General features: G+C 46.2%; 1 long non-coding RNA gene across 1 annotated transcript; it reads right to left on the bottom strand.

Moving 5' to 3' along the window:
* Nucleotides 1-10842: 10842 nt before the first annotated feature.
* On the bottom strand, nt 10843-22433 carry LOC126534065 (uncharacterized). Its single transcript, XR_011895781.1, has 4 exons — nt 22240-22433; nt 17406-17655; nt 15472-15579; nt 10843-10971 (listed from the first exon to the last, which is right to left on the bottom strand). It is a non-coding gene; the product is annotated as an uncharacterized lncRNA (long non-coding RNA).
* Between the last annotated feature and the right edge of the window lie 230 nt (nt 22434-22663).

Genomic DNA, 22663 nt, shown 5'->3' with positions numbered 1-22663 from the left:
AGTGTAAGCGGAGGTCGATCACCGACAAAAACTTCGCAACAAGTCCGATGAGGTGGTGAAGTCGGGGAATTAAAGAAATCAAACGAGGCGGAAAGCATCACGTGGAGAGGGCTTCCCGTGCTGTTTGTGCCTAAGGTTCCGGAAATGAACAAGAAGTAAATTTTCGTTGACGAATGCATTAATGACAAATGAAGGAATTAAAAGTGCGTGCGTACATTTATTTTGCCTCCTGCATTACTGCATTTGCAGCATGGGCCTTAAGTTAATTAGCGAATGGGCGTTGACGACGGCTCCTCCATCTCGTGTCCGCCGCGCTATAGCAATAAATATCGAAGGACGCATCTTCGAAACTGTTAGTCCCTTTCCTTTTAACCACTTTCAAATTAAGAAGGATCACCCCGTTTAGAGGGTAACACTTGAACGAGACCGAGCCCGATGAAGCCCGATAATGATTTGCTTGAAAACGGAAACACCGCGACATCGCTGTCTCCGTCGTCTTCGCTCTGAGGGTGCCAACCTAATCAAAACAACCTAAAATTAACATTGATTGGCAAATAATGGTTGTGGAGTTGTGAAGAGAAATTCTGAGAAAAGATGGGTAAACGAGAGGCGGATGGTGACACACCTTGAAATACTTGCATTTGCTTTCCTTGACATCATGGATTTTGACGGCGTCCTATCGACGGTATTGGGAGTTTTTAAATAAAATAATTGGATGATGTTTGGACACAAGTCGGAACGGAATATTGAAATCATGATAAATTTTCTTTTGACGCAAGAAATCGGCTGATGTATAGGTTACTATACTGTGAAATCATTGATGTCACGGTGACGTCCTCGGCGCCGTTCTCGGCGGGAGAAATTGCGGACAAAAGCGTAGGGCTTTGATTTTTTCCGTTTATACCCAACGCTTTCAGGCAGTGAAATCGAAGCAGGTTTTCCAATAAGTACATGTTGTTCGACCAGACAAATGTAGTGCCTATTTGAAGTAACATTTGGGTCAAGAATTATCAAATGGATCACCAAACTTCCCGCAATATCTATCAGTGCCAGCTTTCTTGTGCAGTGCTGTTGCTATTGCTAAGTAGACATTCAGCGAAGAAATTGTATACTCTTATTGCTCTGAAGCAAAACTGCGAGTCGGCCTAGTTGGAACAGATTCATTATTTAAAAAAATTTTTGTGCGCAAACAGACAGGGACACATGTGTTGCCCCTTTTCTTTGTCCCTGTCTGTCTGCGCACAAAAAGTTTTTTTAAACAATGAATCTTATTGCTCATTTATTTAAATTACTGAGAAATTTTACAGAAGAGAACGTGGGTAATGCAAGCTTGAGCTGGTGCCGCGTTGTTTTAGCTATAACGACTGAAACAATGAAGAAGCTCACGGTGTAAGAACAAGTCAGCAGAGCAAATAACGGGAGACACGAGATGAAGTGCATTCATTATCCAAGCGTGCTAATTATAGATACTTCGAGCAGCTGCTAAATAGATCATCATATTATCAATCAAACAAACAAAATGTCAAATTATTTGGCTAATTGTATATCAAATTAACAAAATGGTGTAACGTTTCGCGGCTAAGCACGAGGTCGCTGGATGAAATCCCAGCCGCAGCGGCTGCGTTTACAAAATGAAAAATGGCGAACTACAAAAATGGCCATGTAGCGTCCCTTGGGTGCACGTTTAATAACCTCCGGTGGTTAAAATTATTCCGCGTCCCCTCCTACGGCATGCCTTATAATCAGATTGGTATTCTGGCACATAAAGTCCCAGAATTTATTTAAATAACAGTATAACGTTGGCCTACAAGCGGCCACATGCGTGAAAAACATGCAAATGAACACATCGCAGTATGGCACACAAGGAATAATGAATGCACTTGCCAATTATCATGTCATTTTCCACATTTTTGAGAGAATAAAGCCGCTAATGCTATTTAGTGCATCTTTTCATCAGTTGCTTATTAGCTTATTCAATGCGGCCCCCTCTTGAGTACCACACTTTCCGCTGCTTTTACAGAGTTCACATAAAACGGCATATCGCTTGCCAAGCCAAGCTAAACTAGTTAACCGTGATGACGCCAGACATAAGCGAGAAAAAGTAACCTTCGGGCATGTATGCCGTTCCGCGCAACTGATATTGTCGGCCGTCAAAAACGCAGTAGCAAAATTTCGAATGGCGAAACTAGCCTTTTACTGGGTGAACTTGTGCCCACCTACGGAAGTGACACTCGAAGCACAACGATAGCCGCGAACACAGTCGGCGATCGTCGAGATGTGACCAGCGGTCATGTGCGTCGGCTTATATATGTCACTCGTCGAAGGTTCCGGTGTAGTTCCTGGCGCCCGCATGGTTTCCAGAAACTACCACACAATTCGTGTCGCGCATGCAATCTGATTATACAAGGTACGGCGAGGACACACATAATGCATATAGAACCTACGATAATATTCGCCTGAGTTCTAAACCATGTAAGTGCGTCTTGCGCTGCGCGATAGCGTTTAACATTTTTTAGCCGGTGAATGCGGTCACCGAAGAAAGGTAAACAAAAAAAAATTGTGGGGTTTTACGCCAAAACCACGTTCTGATTATGAGGCACGCCGTTGTGGTTGACTGCTGAAATTTCGACTACCTGGCATTCTTTAACGTGCACCTAAATCTAACTACAGGGGTGTTTTCCTATTTCGCCGCCATCGAAATGCAGCCGCCGTGGCCGGGATTCGATCCCGCGACCTCGTGCTAAGCAGCCCAACACCACAGCCACTGAGCAACCACGGCGGGTAAAGCTACACAAGTACACGTGCAAATATATAGCAAATACATCGAAGCTGCGTAAGAGATTTCTGACATCCTTCAGAAGTCCTAGCGGTCTGTTTTGCCTCTGTTCGAAATCTAAGAATTTGCAAGCGCTTCACTCGACCCTTTCCATATGCTGCAGTATATCCGAGCTTTGTACAGACGCCTGCGTTATCCATTTAAAATAATTTAAAATGGAATGCCTTTGCTCCTTGGAGGAGGAGCAAGAGGAGGGGGGGGGGGGGGGTTGCGCAAACGGGAGAGGTCTCGACGCCATCCCCGCATGCACCCCGAGAGGACAGGTGATGATGGGCTGAGGCCTTGTACATTCAGCAGGCGGGATCCCCGGTTATCCCGCGGACGCCGAAGACAATGCCGATGAGACGCAGGCGGGATGGTAGTTGCGCGGAGAACGCGAAAGCTGAGGGCCTTGATAGGCTGCCCAAGAAGAAGAAGAAACTTTATTAATGAATGGTCCGGCAGTTTTTGTTCTGGTGGCCTCAGGTGGCGGCTCGAAGTCCTTGGACTCGGGCGGCATCTTCGGCTTGCCGGACTGCCGAGAGCTGGTCTGCTAGCTCTGAACTTTTGAGAGCCGCCTCCCAGCGGCGGCGACGGCGACGGAGAAGGTCCCCGGCGGCTCCCGCAGCCGGGGCGGCGTCGGGAAGAAGCGATCTCGAGGCTTCCCGTACTGTGGCAACGGCCGCGATTACGGACGCGTCGCGGACGGAGGCGGTCTCATTACCGTGGTTGCCGGCACATTCCCAGAGCATGTGTCCCGGCGTTGCTCTCTGTCCGCAAGCTTTACAGGCATCTGTTCGATTTAAACCGGGGTAGCAAAGATGTAGGACGGCGGGGCTAGGGTAGGTGTGTGTCTGGAGCAAGCGTAAAGTTACGGCCTCATTCCTGTTTAATTTATCGTGTGGTGGCGGGAATGTGCGTCCTTCGAGTCTGTAGTGTTCGGTGAGGTCTCTGAACGTAGTCAGGCGATCGCCCCACGCCCATTGTGATTCTTGTAGCAGCATTTGTAACCGTCACATCCTCCCCCGGGAACCCAGAGGGTGATGTCATCCGCGTAGAGACTGTGATGCAATCCTTCTACTGCTGTTAAGTTCTCGGGTAGACCGAGCAGAACTAAATCAAAGAGTAATGGTGATATGACGGATCCTTGCAGCGTGCCGCACGGACCCGTATCAAGTTCCGGCGATTCTTCGTCGCCGACGACGACGCATGAGTGCCTGCCCGCAAGAAAATCTCTAACGTAATTATACATTCTTTGGCTTAGTCCTAATGTTGTGATTGTTTTTAAGGTCGCTTCGTGTTTACCGTTGTCAAAGGTCTTTTTTAATATCTAGGCCGAGAATCGCCTTAGTGGAGCTGGTAGTGTCGTCTACGATCTGGTGCCCAAACTAAAATTATTTTTAACTAAAAGGCTCTTACGGAATACCCGCAAAATATTTGTCGATATGGTCTCCTCCGAGTAAATCTCCAAACTGAAGGAAGTTAAAGGCGACGTGCGAAACAAAAATTACCGATCAATTGCCAATAAAGACGCGCATCCCAACGAGATATATGCAAGCCAACTTTGAAGTTTAGAGCGCAGCTCTTAGATGCCCGTTCCTGCGGTGAGCGTCGGCGTCGGCGGCGGCGTAACCGAGCGAATGAACACAGCGAAAGATGAACGCGAAGCGCAGCGGGAGGTGGAAGATGCGCGGAGGAAAGCGGTAAGGTGGGCGCAGCGGAACCATGAGGCGCAAAGCGGAGGAGGGTATGGCGAAAGCGCGGGAAGAAAAGCGTAGTACGGCGAAGATGGCTACGAGATGGCGTCAGAGTAGCATGCGTCATTTGAGAAGTCTGTCGGCAGCAGCTGGTGCGAATCGTGCCCACGTGTCACCCATGCGATGGCTCTCGCGATCTTCAGATTAGCGAGGCAGTCGCGCCACACTTCGCTCCCTTTGCAAACGTGCCGCACTAGACAGATTGTCCACGCGAGCCAATATATCGGGAAATGAAAACACGTACAGAGCTGCACTCAAATTTCGGATTAGGGAATATCTTAATCGTCGGTGAAATTTTTGGAAATTTTATTACATAAATTGATCATTACGTTCAAAAGCAAATTTTTCGCCATGATGCAGTGCTACTGACCCTTCGTCGGTGGACATTTGATACAAAGCAGACCGCAGCACCCAGTTGGCCTTGACCATGAATGGTCATGCAAGTCCCCTTAATAGCTTCGCTGCTAATGTTTAAGCAATAGGCGCTATGGCGGGGGAAAGGTAGAGGTGGTATGCTCTTCCCAGTGCTGAAGAATTTTGTGGCCGGTGAGCGACGTAACGTAAGTCGGTCGTAAATCAATGGGCTAGATTACCAGTTATGGTTATTGCGGGACCTACTATTTATATTCATTACAATGTCTACGAGCCCATGTCGGCTAAATGTGCATCACGGAGTAAACCGCATTTACGTATCTGGACGGGTCCTGTGTAACCTAAATATTGGCCCTGAAACAAGTTAACCCTATTTTTTTTTGCCGCACAAGCCGTTTTTGTCTAGGTCTCCTATAGACTTCCGTTGTACGGGTACAACGGAATTTACATTATTGCCTGACATGGGGATAGCTGGCTCGCCCGCTTCAGGCCGAACGCGTGTACGTTTTTAACTCATTTGCCGCTTTTATAAGAAGTCAATTGCGTTGTAGACATACACCGCGCTTTAGCTCTCACAGGCAGCAAACTTTGAGTGTTGGCTTGGAAGACTTCTCAGAGCTAAGAAGGCCTAGCCTATGGTCACACTACTGCAGTCAAACATAGGGAGCTCGCGATGTCACTGGGTGGATGTGGACGGATATTATGAGCGTCCCCTTTGGAAAGGGGTGGTGGGTTGCGCCACCAAGCTATTGCTATTATACTGCCTATTGTCCTACCTAGGTTAAACAATAAAAAAAAACACTATGAACTCCCACAACGAAATTTTCTGATCCCCTATTTCGAACTGTGCTTTTGCACGTCTCCGTTTTTTGTCGTTTCCCTACGTCCACGAATCCTCCAATCGCCTCTTACTAATCCCTATTGCAGACATGTTTCCTTTTCCACTGCTCTCGCTGAACCCAAGGGTTTAAAGGAGACCAGTGGTGCCTAAATCGACCGCTGGGTCCCTCCAGCAGAAAGGTGGCGCCACCAGTCACCACTATGGCGAAACACGGCAAAACACGCCGCGCAGTGACAGAAGGCGCCACCGTTATGCTTTAGAGAAATGGACATATTTTGGGTCATGTCGCCGACACGCCGTTGAGATTGCCTTTGACTGACATCGCAGGGGACTTCGATGTTGATATTTGAAATCCATATTATAAATGGCTCACAATGTTTCTGAAAGACTTCTTCAACTTCTACATTGCAAGCAAATGCTGGTAAATCAACTGTGCACAATACGTGGATTGACGCATTGTTAGCCAGGAACGCAGGTAGTGCGACTTGCAAAACCTAAATAAACTATTTCAGGTATCCGACGGCACTGCTAGCAACAGCTCTATAAGCATCTCGTTCACTTTTTTGTCACCGCTATCACGTTCATAAAGAAGTACCAATGTTGACATCAAGTCTGTCGCCGCGTCCGAATATCTGGGAATTTACTAGCTCATCATTTAAGATGGAGTGCGCACATTAATACATACTTTCGTTAGCATCTAAAAGACTCTGCTTGCTTCGACATCGTCCGAAGCACTGCACAAGTAAAACTTGACTAATTGGCTATACAGTACTGGCGCGTCCTTAAGTATGGCGGTCTCGTTTGGGACCTTCCCACAAAGACGGATTAGATGAGTTGGAGAAAGTACAGAAAATAGCACTCAAGTTTATTTATTATGCCTACGAAACACAAGTATCAATTTCTGATCTTCAGTCATGGTCTGGCCTCGCAACACTGGAGGAAAGCTGTAAGTTGCGCCGTGTTCACATGCTTTATACTATAATCAACCATCAGGAAACGAATTTCGACAGTTATTTACTGTTTAAAACGCCTAGACGTACTCGCGCATAACGCAAACATACAGTCCTTATAGAACTGGCAAGAAGAAATGCTTACCACGTTTAGAGATTGCGATAATAGTTATATGAACATTTCAGGCGAACTTCAGCCATCGTCACCATCGCAGTGATGCTCCGCATAAAGCCTAAGTGCTGTAACATCCTATCGCCTCTCGCTTGCCGTATGGTGCGGGAGCGAGGGAAAGGGTGCGAAGGTGAGCCGACAAGGATGGTGGCTTGATGCGCAGAGCCGTTTTCTCGCGCGCCCATTGTTGCAGGTCACGTCATCAAGCGCGCGGGGGCGAAGGAGGTGAACGCGCGGCAACGTGATCAAGCGCATGCTGGAGAAGGGGGGAGGGAAAGTGAGCACACGCGCCTCCTACTCTAGCCTGACAGTGGCTGCGCATTGCTGCACGCCGAGCTGAGCGCGTACGCGGCCAGCACGCTTAATTGTGTAGGTAATATGCACCAGGTGCCGAGGCTGGGCGAACCGAGCTGGCTGGTGGCCTACTGTGCGCTGTTTTCTTGCACGCCTACTGTTGGAGGTCGCGTTATCTCAAGTTTCGAAAAACGCGCTGAATCGAGAGGCAGCGCAGAGTTCTCTCCCCGCCGCGGGCTCTCTTAATCGGACCAGCGTTGCGATAGCAAGTGTTCGCGGTCATCGAGTGAGATGGGCTCATGTTTGTCTGTGCTCGCATGACTTAATGCTCGTTAATGTAATGGGTAAGAGAATATTTAGTGTATTCTATACGGCCGAAAAACTGTGTACTTTCCTTCATGTAGTTGCCTAATACTTCGGCTTTACTTTTAGTTTTTCTTCTGTCAGGTGAAACTGCTACTCTTTTTTCATAGAACCGTAAGAGACTGGAACATGCTTCCAAAAGGAGTCAGGAGCAAGCACTTAATCGACTCTTTCCTATCCGCTGTTGCTTGTCAGTTACGAGTGAAGCGCGTTATATACTTTTTACAGATTGTAATCATTGCTATCTTTTCAAGTCATTTACTGGTTGACCTTATCTTCACACATGCCCTTTCTTGCTACGTATATTGAATTCACAATTTCGTCTGTCCTTTGTAAATGGCGCTGCTGTTCTGAGTAGTAGCGTATGCGTGCGAAATATGTACATTTGTTATTCTGCTGTGTTTGAATTGCCTTTTGACGCTGTCTTGTTTTGTGAGTGTTTTCTTTCTCTTTATCTCTTGTACCTACTGCTGCTTTGGCTACCAGACCCAGCTGGAAGTATTCTCTAATAAAAAATAAATAAATAAATAAATAAACGCGTTCTTGAGGTTCATTTGGTCGATAACACACTCCTTAGCATTCCACTCTATTTGTGACTACTTTCACTGTTCAAATGACACTCAGCGGCCGCATATTCTACGGCAACCTACATGTACGTTGCTCTAATGCAGGTTCTCTTTAGCTTCACTCACAGTGCACCCAAATGAGGACAAAGCCTTTGTTAACACAGGCACACACGGCATTTATTGCAAATAGTACCTAGAAATAGGTAATAAACACATAATAAAACATTCACAGCAAGAGGCAATTACAACTTAGAACAAACTTCGACACTATGTAGCGTTATGACCTATCGCGAGCAGGAGCATGCGGTACAGTCGAAGGCAACTTCAGTTCACCGCCGAATGGTGGTGGGCGAGGCGATGATGGAAGCGACGCTGACCTTAACAAAGTGGGGATGGGGATGAGCGACGAATTGATGACTGGAGAATAGCCTCTTGGGCTCGCCTTCAGCGGAACCTTCAGGAGGAAGCGGCAGAAGACCGAAACGCCCTGGACAGGTAGCTGTATATATAAGCTCGGGCCCGTAATCCGACCGTTCACGTTCTGCCAACAGGTGCAGAGGTGCGCAGGCCTCGAGGTGAAACTCCGTGGCCCGGTGAAGTCACAAAGCATAGGACCAGGTTGACAGGTTGCCCGGTTGGATGAAGCCCTGGTGGCTCCGGTTCGGAACCCGACGGCCCGTCTTCAGCTCCCGGTCCCCAGCGGCGTACCTTCTACCGCTTTCGCTTTCTGGACTTACTGCATCCTTAAATGCAAGGATTCAACGAACATTTCGTCCGATGGTACCTCCGTACTTACGGAAAGTATATGTTTGCTGTGGGTACCAGGACACCGTGGGTTGCACTTGAACGAAATGGCTGATTTGCTCGCACGAGCATCCCTCAATGGCCCTATCATGTCTGTTTTGCCGACATCAGCTTACGTCACCGCGGCTAGGTGCAGAAATTTCGGTATATTGCAAAACTCTGCAATATCCATGCAAACACCGTCTTCTGAATTCCACTATCTTGGCTTCTCGTGGAATAGTAATCGATGTCCATCAAGGCCTCTAAGTTTTTACATACACAGGTCTGGTCTCGCTATGTCCCCTCTATGTTCATGTTGCAGTGCACATAAATCTACCGAACATTGCTTTCTCTCGTGCCGCCCCTTTCTAATGTGACGAAAACCCTTAGAAAGCTAATTTATCAAACTTTCGCTATCGCTCACCTCCCCAACCATTCTTTCTTTTGGGGCGACTTCACTGGGATCCAGCCACAGGGACGCTTTTCTTGCAGCTGACAATTTTATTAGAGAGACGAAAACATTACGTTGCTGAATTTCTAAAATCGTCAATTATTTATATTATTTCATTTCTTTATGTTAACTGATTTGACCAAAATTCTTAACAATTAATATTTTAATTGCACTTCTAAATTACAGTTCTTTAGTCCAACGCTCCACTGTTAAAATCTAGTTTTGCTTCAATTCTAACCACGGAAAACCGTCTGTTTCTTGGCCAATCCCCCATAGAGGCTATGCGCCAGTGTTCAGGAAGCGAAACGAAACGAAACTCCACCTGTGTTGTTGTTGCCTCAAAACATGGCGCGTGTTCCACATGCAATTCGTACAACGCGCTTCGTCTCTTTCTTCTCATTGGGCCTCGTCTGTCCATACGATTGGTTCTGTCGGAGTTCGTGTTTCTCACTAATTGATCTGATTGTGCTCCGCATGTTTCCACCGATTGTTTCAGTTTCATTTATTTCTTAGTTACGTCCTCTTCTAGCCCTAACGCATGGCACACACGTCCGCGCGCTCTTGGTCGTCGCGTTCTGTTTCTTTTTCAGTGTACTTGGCCTCGGGCACTTCACTCATCACACTTGGTTCGGAAATCACAGTCGTAAATATTTTTTTGTTTCTTTGTGGGGCCTTCTTGTACGTAGGTGCTCTCCTCGCAACGTGTACCATTGATTATTGCCTTTGCAACAACTGAACTCTAGACAGGGATCCCCATTTTCGTTGTGCCTGGATTTCCGACGATGTGAACGACGTGGCTTTGTGCAGAGTCTTTCCGCCGCTACGCAAACCAGGACTCATGGGGAATATTATGCGGAGCCTCTAAATGCTACGACAGCTTTTGGACTTGAATCGAGCTGAAGATTGCCATCGTATGCGCCGCTGAGGTTTTCCGAACGTAGTGCAAAGCGAGTCTCACGGAAAGGAGTAGAAATTTCGTTTACCCTTCTTAAGCTTCTTATCCGCGCTCGCAGCATTGTACGAAGTACTTAATTCTGCGATAAATACCCAAATTTCATTCATTAGAAGGCGCGACACCGGTTGCATTCGAATGCGCAGGTTGCCTTTTTCAGCCGTATACCTGTCCAAGTCTGCATCTTGTATGATTTTATGTGTTTGTTTTATTCCTTCTCAATTTACTGAAGCATTCTTGTGCAAGATTTCTCGAACACTTTTTCATCTTGGAGAGCAAGTATGAGATAAATGATGTGCGATAATATGCATTCTATATTCTTGTACACATTGCTTGTTTGGAAATGGCGCTCTTACACTTAACGTCCAGCCCCAACTTCAGGAAATATTCGAACTATCAGCCTTCGCTACGTCCTACAGCATCAACGCAGTTAATGATAAACTGCTGCTGTTCCTTAAGAATATATTCAGGGCTGAAGCCAGAGAACGCATTACAATATTGAAAGGAAAAAACCCAAAGCCGGAAGGAATGGCTATTCATCTTTTATTCTAGTATGACTGTCGTGTGGCTCTATTTCGTGGCATTCCATTCTTGTCACCTGGACGAATTCTTCTTTGGGTACCATTAACATATAAGCAGTGCACTCGTCGCTGGCCTTCAAAGAAAAAGAAAACAGAAAAACTTACTCGTGTGAGCGATTATGTGTTACAGAAGGTGCAATTAGATACTTCTGCAATGACAAATGGACTACACAAATGTCCCACTACGCGTATGCATGTTTGCCAAAGAAAATAGGCTCGGACGGCTGGACGGAGGCCTTCTAAGAGGAAGTGTTACCTCAGGAACTTCTATCTAAGCACAATTGAACTGAGAGATCATTTTTTTTGTGGAATGCACTGCACTTCTGATGACTGCTCCCGCTTTTAATGAAGTAAGATATGTTCTACTGACTGTAGGAACTACGCTTTTCGTTTAGGATATCGGTTTTTCTACCAGAATTGTTGACAACTGTCAAAATGAAGTACGAAGGATCAAGGGTTATGCAGAAAATATATAAAAAAAAGAAAGTGACATCGCAAATCTGTAAACTGTACCTACTGATGCATTTAAATTGAAACAAAAAGAATTCACGTGCAGTTTTGAAGTGCACGAGTAATTTGCGGGTAGAACTTTTGCGAAGAAATCGCCATCAATGTAATAATGTTGCGCAAGCTGCACACTCTCGTATATCTTCATTTTCGGATGCTTTAGCAGATGCCGTTTACGGAACTGTGATATGCGTTTGCGCGCAATGTTACGGAATTGTCGTATTTGTGATTGTCACGGTTAACGGCAGAGCAATGATGTTGCATTCTCATGGAGAGTTACATGCTATAGCTGCGCTTCATTCTCACTTGAGTGTCACCGATGGGGTGAGGATGCGCTTATATACCTGCGAATTATTACACAGCGTATGCTTTGCTGTTGCACTCCGGTGGGCCAAACTATGACTATGGTTACAGAAAACGAACAAGCTCAATCGGGCTTAGAATCTGCAATTACCGTGGCAAGGTTCCTCACTTACGCCTGAACCAGGTTCTACCGTGGCCCACCATTGGCCTGCATGTATTGCTCCACGCAGCAGAATAGAAAGGGGGACAAATAAAGTTTTCTTTTTTATTGTGATAGCAATTATATGGACAGTCCCGGCGCATTTCCACCGTCAACGTCGGCGTCACCATCGCGGTGATGTCTTGTATAAAGTCCAAGTGCCATAACATCGCGGCTGTGTGCTTTATGCTGTATGTGCGAGTGAAAGCGTGCTAAGGCTAGAAGGTTGGTGGCTCGGGCCCAAACAATGAAATCTTCCTTATCTCAGTAAGGAAGCCTTCATTGCGGTGAGGCTACCTTATATCACTCTGAAAGCTTCCTTACTGATGGGCCCTCGGTGAAGGCTTCCTTGGTGCTTCCTCAGCATAAGGTAGCTCCAAAGCTACCTTCATGCGCCCTTACGCCGCTCCTGACCCTGAACGAGCGCTTCAACTCACTGCTTAAGAGGAAGCTTTAGCTCGGGTGCTCCTATCTAAATACATGTAAAAGGAGAATTCGTTTTTCTCGGCAACCACTGCTCCAAATTTGACGGGGTTTGCTGCATTTAAAAGAAAAACTGAAAATCTAGTGACTGTTGGTTTCTAATTTTCGATTTAGGTCGACAATTTTTTATAAAAATTTGGCAAAAAACGCAAATTTTCGGAAAACGAAACTATCAAGTTTACAACTCCGTAACTCAGCAAGAAAAAATGATATCGCAATTCTGTAAATTGTACCTGATAGCACATCTAAAGCGGACAAAATTGATATGTTACACATGAACCTCAAAAAATGGAGTAACGTGTAATTACAACTTTTGCAGAACCCTCGTAAACAACGTAACAAATTCACGTAAGATGTAAACTGACATATCAAATTTGTCCGCCTTGAATGGTCTAATGGATGCCACTTACAGAACCACGATATCTGTTCTTGATGCAGAGCTATTAGTTTGTAAACTTCGTGCTTGTATTTTTTTCATACGTCTGAATTTTTGAAAATCCTTTTAACAAAATTCAAGCCCTAAATCAAAATTCCGCTTCCAACAGTCACTAGAATTTAACTTTCTCTCTCAAATGCAACAAATTTCATTAAAATCGTTTCAGGGGTTATCTCAGGAAAACGTTTTTGCGTTTTTACATGTATTTGAATAGGCCGCGTCGGAGTTGGGCCCGAGCTAAAGCTTCCTCTTAACCACGCGACGTTTGCTTGCGCATGCGCGCAGTCGCCCACCTGCGGAGAAGCGCGAGCACGGTACGTCTTGCCAGGCATGTTCGTTTCAGTCACGCGCGCGACATGGAAGCGTTGCTAGGCGTTGCTAGGCGTTGCACGACGCCGGCATGCCAGCGTTGCTGGAGTACATCGTTTTGCACTGTAATGCGCTACTTTTTTTAAGTTTAGTAAACGAAACTAGAAGAAAGCGTCCACGCTTCTGTATATTAGCTCTTCAGTTTAAAGATTGTGCGACGATACAACATTTTTTTATTGAATAATGGTATTCGCGTAAAGCTTTTAAGAGATAATCTCGAACCCAGGCATGCGGCAACCACTCCTTACGTGAGGACGGATGAAGGCAGTTTTCAGAGTACGCTTGCTTCCTCCATCGGTCCTTCGCTGTAAGGAGGCCTCACGTAAGGTTAGGAAGCGCTCTAAGGAAAGGAACGTTTCATTGTTTGGGCCTCGATCTTGCGCTCGCAAGAAAGGAATGGGAGGCGGGGAGTAAGGCGGGGTGTCTTCCATTGCGAGCGAGCCATCAGGGGGAAGCGGGCGTTCTACTCCGGCGGCGGCGGCGTATGCGGCCACGCGGGCCTTATCTTGAAAAGTATATACGGCCAGGACACCAGTGTCTACCCTTTTCTTAAGTGCAGTGTATGTTTGTTTCCGCTCTTTATTCACGTCATATATAAACCAACCAAACGTTCGCAAAGCCTACTTATGTCAGATTTGTTCTACATCGGGCCCGTCTTTTGTGTGTTAAAGTTCACCACCCAGCATCGACTTGTTTGTTGCTCGCATGGTTACAACAGCGTATCGCTCAAAAAGCTATGCCTGTTCCATCTGGAACGGTCTTATTCCGATTGGGCAGTTTTTACTTTGACAGCGGGCGTCTATCTTTAGGACATGCAAAGCGCATATGCAAGACTAAAGAGTTGACAATAGTGCTTGAACGTGTCTAGTCCTTTTTTGTTCTTTTTAGAGTTTTACACGTACAAAGACAGGACGTCGAACGATGTACAACCAACTCGCCCAAAACGTAACGCTTTATTTGTTCTGTGTCTGTTGTTTGCGCTCTTTATTGATGTCAGGTTTCTTCTACGTCACCCGCAGTATTGCAGCAATTGGAGCCTTGTAGTGACAGCAGATTTCGCCAAAAGGTCTGCTTAAGACACGTGATTCCCTAATAGTCTGTGCTTGTTTGATTAGTTGATTGATCGCCTTCATTTTCTTGTTTTCGCAACATAAAATTTGCGCACACTCTTTACTTGCTTTGCACTAGCAATTTTGCGGACACTGCAGCCGAATTTACGCCATGGCCGTGGTTTTACGTTCAAAGTTCAGGTGTGATAAGAACGACTGGGCCGTGCGCCGCATATGCTGCAGGTGGGAGGGCATTCAGGTGAGCGTTGCCAGAGAAGGATGGTGGCTCGATGTGCGCTCAATGTTGGAGGACACGCGATCGAGCGGTAGGCCCGGCCAGCTGGCTTCTCTCCTCTGGTTCGGCTGAGGGGCAGGAGTTCGGCCGTGGCTGCATATGGCCATCCCGCGCGGGTTGGCACACAGGTGGCCCGAGCACCAATGTGTCGAAGGTCATCTGCGGCTGGTGCGTTGGCCAGAGGCGAGCCTTGGATAACTGCTGGCTTCACGAGCGCTGTCTTTTCCAGCGCTGTCAGTTTCTGAGATGCGGTGAAGCGAGCGGAAGCGCGAAGCGTTCGTTCCCGCGCTGCTGGCACTTCTTATCACGCCAGCGCTGAGAAAACAAGCGTTCGCGATCATCGAGTGAGATGGCTTCATGTTTGTGCTGTGCGCACGCGACATCGTGCTTGTTTATTTAGTAGGCGAAGGTTGACTGCAATTTACGCGGCTGATAAATCAGTAACATCAATTCGTACAATTGCCTAAAACTTTGCAATCGCTACCGCTGCTTCTCCTTTCAGGCGAAAGTGCGACTTTTCTTTCTTCGCCTACCGTCTGCCACAGAGTTCGTAGCAACGTATGTTAGTTCAGGTGGAGCCACACATGTAGCAAATGCAAAAATTTACTAAATATGTCAGACTTGCGCAGTGGTGCCTATGCAGAAAGACAATAATAGCGATGCATAGCAACATACACAATAAACTCCATCGAAGGAAGTGCCATGCTTCAGCCAAATTCGTTACGCGTAGGTTCTACTTGGTATCTGGAACATTTTTTCAAACATGTTCCACTTTCTCAGTAGAACCTACGCAGAACTAGATCAAGAGTTACGAAACAGTGACTACTGCTGCATACATAGACTTTCCCAAATATCTGTTTCAGTTCCCGACTTTGGCGTCCGCTCAGGAAAGGCAAATGAACCGCGAATTACACGTTTACCAATTTCGCATACCAGGTAATCCAGAGGCTTGCATTTTTCCCTTACGAACGGGGCGGACGTAGTGCAGTACGCTGGGACTGTCGTGTACGTCAGGATGTAGTAATGCTTATCTCCTTCTTCCTGCGAAATTGCAGTGATTGGTTAGTGTGGGCCGACGTCAGCAGTAACTTCTCAGCAGTCTTTAGATTAGAATATATATTGGTGCATATTCTTACTGACCCAGAATCAGGCGGTGCGTCTCCACAACATCTTATGTGCCCGTAAAAATAAATGAAGTTGAGTTGTAACGTCAGCCCCAGCCTTTACGAAATAGTTTCAACGTGTCGCGTTGTAGGCATCCCAATCGGCAAAATGTCTTGTTTCTAAATATAAATTATAGCTCAAATATTTTATCCACATCAGGGAGTAGCGGCGCAACTGATGACGTATTCGCAAGATTCACGCAAAATTTGAAATCGAGAAGGCAGACAGGTAACGCACTTTTGCACAGCGCCCGCTAAGCTCCCTGTAATCGGGAGTGAATCATGTACGGAGCCCAAGTCGCACTAGACGTCGCAGATATATTCGCGATAAAGAAATAAACATAGATGAATTATGACATAACGCAGTGTGTCACTGAAATGCTCTTGCATTCTCCTAGATATATTCATTAGGCATAAAGCTTTTCGTGTTTCGTTATGGTTCTGCCAACCAGCAAAAAGGCTGAGAAGGATCATGTGTTCGCAAGTTCAAAATTTGGGCATAAACCATCTTTCGTTAGGTTTCCCTTTGAAAACGGAGCACGACGTAATGAATCGCGCCGTGCTAAAAGCCATCATGAAGTGACCTTGGCTAAAACAATTGGATGAAATGGTTCAGCACATATTAGGTAGCGTTTTATTTGAAATGTACGTTTTTTCTGTCGGCAAAGATGCCTTGAACACAGAACGTCGAAGAAAGACATATTGACACGTGAACTCGTTTATCTTTTAAGTGTGAGCGCTTTTAACGTCTAAGAAACTCAGCGCAGGACGCGTCTACATGTATCAGAAGTTTCCAGAATGTCATCGATGCCTCTATCCGCTGTCTGTTGTCGCCGAACCTTGTGTTCTCTGATAGCATGTATGCGTGACGCGCATGGTGTAGAACTTTGTGGAAGGCACGCGGATCCCAGCGGTTACTCTGGAACATTCGACGACTGATCTACAAAAGCCGACGCGCTAGACCCGCTGATCAGATTTTGACGGTCGCCGACTGTGTTCGCCGTTGTCGCCGTTCTGTAAGTGTAGCTTGTTTTTGAGGGCACAGTTCGCCCAATAAAAATTAATTTCGTCTTTCGCAGTATTGCTACTGTGTTCTTCATACGTCACTCCACGTGACAACGTATACAGTGGCAGCGACATTTCATATACATGCACAAATTTAATGCACGGGAAGCATCCGCCGTCGTCATTTCCTAAAGACTTTTTCGCTAAGATCTTCACTAGTTAGATGCTACCCTCAACCACCTTCAAACCCCTCCCCCCCCCCCCCCCCCACCGCCCATAACTGACAATTGAGATATAGAATGTTGTTGATGGGTATAATTGCGTGAAATGCGTATGCACAAGTTTGTCACGACATCATGCATATATGCGCACTCTCACCTTAGACCCTTCAAGCTGTGATATTAATTCTTATTATCTGTGATCTAGTAATTATTTCTTTATAGTGAATTGTTTGTGTTCTATCAATGATATGTTTCCTGAAATTTTTATCCCCGATAGTGCGTTTGTCTGAACTGGAACATTATACGTACTCCTGGGCTATCTTGCTCTACAAGAAGCGGTAATCGTTAATTAAAAAAGTACAATGTCTCTTTCCGGTACACATTCTCACCTGACTTTAATGATATGTTTCGAATAAATAAACAGACTGCTCGCAATAAATCTGCGAGGCGGAATAAAATAGAGCAGGCCAAAGCTCACCGAGAACTTAGCGCTCCGCACTTCCAAGACGTATTGGTACTGAAAGCCTCGGTTGTTGGCAAAGTCCATAGCTTGTTGCGCTATCATTATAGTTTCGTTGTCCTTGAGGTTCATGTCCTTCCACGGAGCTTCTGCGGGGGCGTTTTCAGCTGAGCAAGGCAGCGCCCGGTATACAGCGACCATCATCGGTAGTATCCCTATTATGCTGACCATTGCCTTTTCCAGCGTAGAACACAACCTTAAAGGGACCCTGAAACGATTTTGACGATTTTGTTCAAACGGACTCAGTCGTTAGAGTAGGTCCTTCTGATCATTAATTGACGCATCTAAGTGCTCCGCGTGAAGCGTATAATTTATTACAAGGTTTTAAAAGTGTACATCGCTGCCGATCGCAGCACACGTCTCGGCGGAATTTTTAGCCGCCACTACCCATATGACGTAAATCACCCATATGACGTCATTAGGGCGAGCTATTTTATTGGCTGCCTAGGGCGTATCATCTATAATTTTCCGCCTTTATGGCAAACAAATAATGTTCGTAATAGTTGGAATGCTAGCTAATTTGTTTCTATAAAAAGAAAGTAACAGAAAGAAAATGCACAAGAACATTTCTCACTACACTTAAGCACTTCCGGCACACAGCAAGCGTCGTCTGCTTGTGTTACGACGTACTCCATTTTGACGAGAGCTCCGCGGTCAGAGTCGGTCTCAGTGTTTTCGCGAGCACTATGATTCGACTTTGTTGCGTTGTGGACTGCAAACGTAGCGACTGGCAATATGTCAAGCTGCGACATCGTGTCACTCTGCAAGGCAGCAGACGAGCGAACTGGCTGCTGCGCATCGGACTGCCGCTATCCGATCGGCGCCAGGATTTGCGCGTTTGCGGCCGTCACTTTACACCGGAAGATTACTAACGCGATAGCGTTTCGCGAGTCCGCTATTAGGGCGAACGCAAGCGCAAGGGGACAGGGTCTGGCCGCTTGACTCTGCCGTTTAAAGGGATGAGCAGAAGCGCAAATGTGAATGGTCTGCACGGTGCAGCCACCTGGTGGCACAGAGCTCAACCATACACAGTACCAGTAACCAAATGTATTTTTCTTTGCTGCTGATGTAAATTTTTCGCAGCAGTGTAATTATCAACACGTTTTGTAAATGTTTAAAATGTTTTGCACTTGGTTAGAGCAATATTAGCGCTTTGCTTGGGTGGGTAAGCGCTGCGCCAACAAGTGGCTGGACCGTGCAGACCGATCAGGCCGCCCACGTACGTCTACGCTAAAGTTCCTTCATCAGCTTGAGTTTATGCCTCGAGCCATCTGCCGAAATGCCCAGCTTGCCTGTGGTTACCGGAATACCAGACACGTCCGGCACTTCGACAGACTGTTCGCAGCACACGCTGCTTCGATAGCTCTCGCTTGGGGTCGACTGCCAAGCAGCTGGCGGAGAGTTTGGAGAGGCTTCGCGCGCTCGCTCCTAGAGAACCGGAAGTCGACGACACGACGTGCCATCATGACACAGAGCCAGTGAACGCGGAGCTTAGCCCCGATCACTCGGCGAACGAGTTGAGGAGAAAATGCATGACTGTGGAGGAGGGCAACTTGTAATCGTCCGTAGCTCTCCTAATATGAGACGTTTAACACAAATTGTGGTGCGAACGATTAACTTTAGCTGTACCCTACGCGTCTACAAAATTTGTCCGAACCGTTTCAGGGGCCCTTTAACGAGAAAACGGTCAAGACGTACCAGAAATGTGGAAGTTAATAGAGTGTTTTAGCAGAACGTTTCTGACGGTCCGCTCCGCCCTCGCGTACCCGCTCACAGTTAGCGGAGCGGCGGACGAAGAATCAGTTTTAGCGGAGCGCCCGGCTGCGCCCGAAAGGCATGTGCTCGCCTGTCGCGCCACCTTGCCGCAGAAGGTAAAACCGCTATGAACATAATACTCAAGTTGTAAGAATTGCCACAATAAAATAATATATTTGGAATTACTCAAATGACTGAAGGCATTTCACGCAATGCATTGCATTTTGATTTCTTATATATATATATATATATATATATATATATATATATATATATATATAATCCTTACATTAACAAAGCCGTGACGCTGTGTTGTAGCCAAGGCAAGGTTTATTGCTATTTCAGTACACCTAAAACGTGGTCCGCATAAACAAACGTGCACACATGGCAGGGTTCTGGAACGGGTTCATGGCCACAACCTCCCGAAGTAGAAGATCTTCGTGTCTCCTAAAGTGTACTCTAGGTTTGCGCTTTACAAATCCCGATTCAAACGAGCTCGTTGAAGGGCTAGCAGCACTGGGGGCAGCCATTTTGCTTCGCTAGACCCGCTAGACCCGCTTCACCCGCTCGCCGCGCTCCGCTGAGAAAGCTTTCTAGCGGAGAGGGGGCTCCCGTCCGCTCGCCCGCTCACGGCTGAACGGGTCGCGCATGCGCACTTGCGCTTTTACTAGCCCGCTGAGCGGAGCGGACCGTCAAAAACGTTCTGCTAAAACAGCCTAATGTTTCAGCCATACGAGAACGTACTAGAAGTGCAGAAGTAGGGGCCCTTCAAGCCACTGAGCTAGAACTGTAGTTTCTTACTTTCTGTTTTTTCACATTTTTTTAAGGGTAATAGTGCTTTCTTTTTATGCGCATGATAATCACAATTTTATGCGCTGGTTCATTGTTACTTGATGAAGGTAGAGTAGGTGTTATAATAGCAAGGTCAGATCCGTAAAGAATTCCCATGCGTGACACGATTGCACGGCTTCTTAGTTTTAGAGTCGACTTATTCATTGAGTTTGAGTTTAACATTGAGTTTCTTGGGTATTTCGCAGGATATTTCTACGTCATTACGTTGACGCTTAGTTTACCGGCAGACAGCTTTTCTAAACAATTGCTGAAATACTTAGTCGCGAGAGCCTTCAGCGATACGCGACCTGTATGAAGGGTTCAGAACATATAGAAGGCGGGAAATAACTGAATCGACGTGCGCGATAAACCAGTGGAAAGAGTAACATGGGTCACGTGGACGAACGCTTCGGACATCTTCGTGTAGCCTTGTCGTGCCTGGCGTGAAAAATTTAGAGCGCACATTGAAATATTTTCCTACATCTTGTAGCTTTTATACATTTTCTATGATGTGACCTATGAGCTCACTGCTGCAGAACATATTAAGATATATTTCGAAGCTTGAATATGAATCTAACGCTGGGGCTCTGCAGAGCGATCATTCTTGAATTCATATTTGAATTGAATTGTCCAGAAGCGCAAGGAACAACACGGGCGACAGAGAAGCACACACGGACAGCGCTTCTCTGGCGTCCGTGCTGTTTCTTGCGCTAGAGACGTCAATTCAAAGTTCAATCAAGACCGACCAGTCTGGCTGTCAGTTCTGTTGGCTGTATGGTGGGTGGGCTGCTGATCTAAGGAACCTGAGGACAATAGCTGTGCCGTAACACTGCCACAAATAATGCATCAGGAACCGACCCACCAGCAAACGGTATTGAAGGTAGATCCATGACAGGCACCTTTTAACCCTGTAAGCACCTAGGAAGCACCATCGCTTTCGGCATCATAGAGACAGTGCGAAGACATAAAATAATTCGGTCTGTGCAAGAACTAGGTAAACCGTGCTGAACGCATTCAACAAGCAACGTAAACTTCCTTCCGTAGTACGCACGCATTGTAGGGACTTGGGCTGTCAATTTGGAATGAGAACCGGTTTTCTTTGTTGCATTGTTCGCGCCTCGCTCACGGTTCGCAGGCTTCAAAATTCCAGTCAGCGTGGAGGTGCATAAGTTGTCCTACGAATTTGCCTGTTTCTTTTTTTTTGTACCTGACCAGTTGGCGCAGTGGTTCAATGGATATGGCTTTCTGCTGCTGGAGCGCCCGGCGAGCGGTTCCATTTCCGGCATCCATGACTGCATTCCGATGACGGACAAGTGCAAAAATGTTCGCGTAGCATGCATTTTAGCACCACGTGGTCAGAATTATTTCGGAGCCCTTCGTTACGACCTCCTTCGTATCCGCTTTGCAGTTTCGGGACGTTTACCTTCCTGATTTCGCCCATGAACGATATGTGCCAGCAGTCGGCAACCAGTGCCCGCATCAATATGCGCATCCATTTGCCGTGCGATGCCAAATGAGCGCAGAGTAAAAATCTTTGTGAAAGGATTGCCGACTAACTTTACAAACCTAAAATTCTGTGTTATGTGCAAAGCATACAAATTTGCAATTGAAACATACAGAATCCGCGAGATGCGGTGCGTGAGATACCTTGCCTAGCAACATTGCTTGGATCAAAAAAAAAAGAAAAAAAGAAAGCAGCCATGACGCAAATAAAACGAGGAGAAAGCAGACGTGGAACAAGGCACACAAATCTTTTCTTTGCCATTGTAGACAGCGTACCACGGTGACTGCACAATGTTCAGGTTCACTTAAGGCGAGCTGGAGCCCACTTCTGTGTACTATGGCTGTTGTAATCAGTGCTCCGCGACGATATTTGCATTTCACAGGTCTGCGCACATAGATGTTGAAGGAAAATATGTGGTGTACGGGAAACATTAGAAATGAAGTACTCCGGTGTTAACGTAAACACTACTTAAATTGTCGTTATCTCGTGCCAAATTAAACTTAAAGCCCCTTTAGAAATGGTCTAATGATGGAAATATCCGAATTTTTAGGGCCTGGAACAAAACCATGCGATATTATCACGTTTCAGCAATAATTCAGATGACAATTTAAAACAAAGTGGTACGCATTCAAAAGACTGTAGGAGCAGGCAATAGCATCGAAAACCCAATAACGTTTTAGGTGACAATAAACGTTTACTTGCCCTTCATCGGATAACTATGGCGTCCGATATTCGTCCCTCAACGTACATTGATCGCTTGGCCTTGCCTTTGTTTTCTTTCCCTGTGTCGATAAAGCTGGGACTAGGTATTGCGCATGAACAGCGATGAAGACGCGAACGTCAATTTTTGATTTGTTTGGTTATTTATACATTCACAAATATGGGTCACGCCCTATTCTTTCGTGGAGATTTCGCTACAAGTTAACTGCAAACGCCTTCCTTTGAAAATGATGAAACAGAGCGTTCCATATAAAGGAGGTAAACATTTAACGCAGCTGTTTGCGAGCTATAAAAGGGTGCTTTGATAGGGCTTCGCTACATATGCCCCTATTCTTATTTTATCGTTGGAATCGAATGCGCCGTGAACTGTATTTTTTTGGTGGTTTAGAAAAGGACTTATTAACTT

Source organism: Dermacentor andersoni, chromosome 7 (assembly GCF_023375885.2).
Source record: "Dermacentor andersoni chromosome 7, qqDerAnde1_hic_scaffold, whole genome shotgun sequence".
NCBI lineage: Eukaryota > Metazoa > Arthropoda > Arachnida > Ixodida > Ixodidae > Dermacentor > Dermacentor andersoni.
Note: the sequence above shows the minus strand (reverse complement) of the source record. Positions and strands in the feature narration are given on the sequence as shown.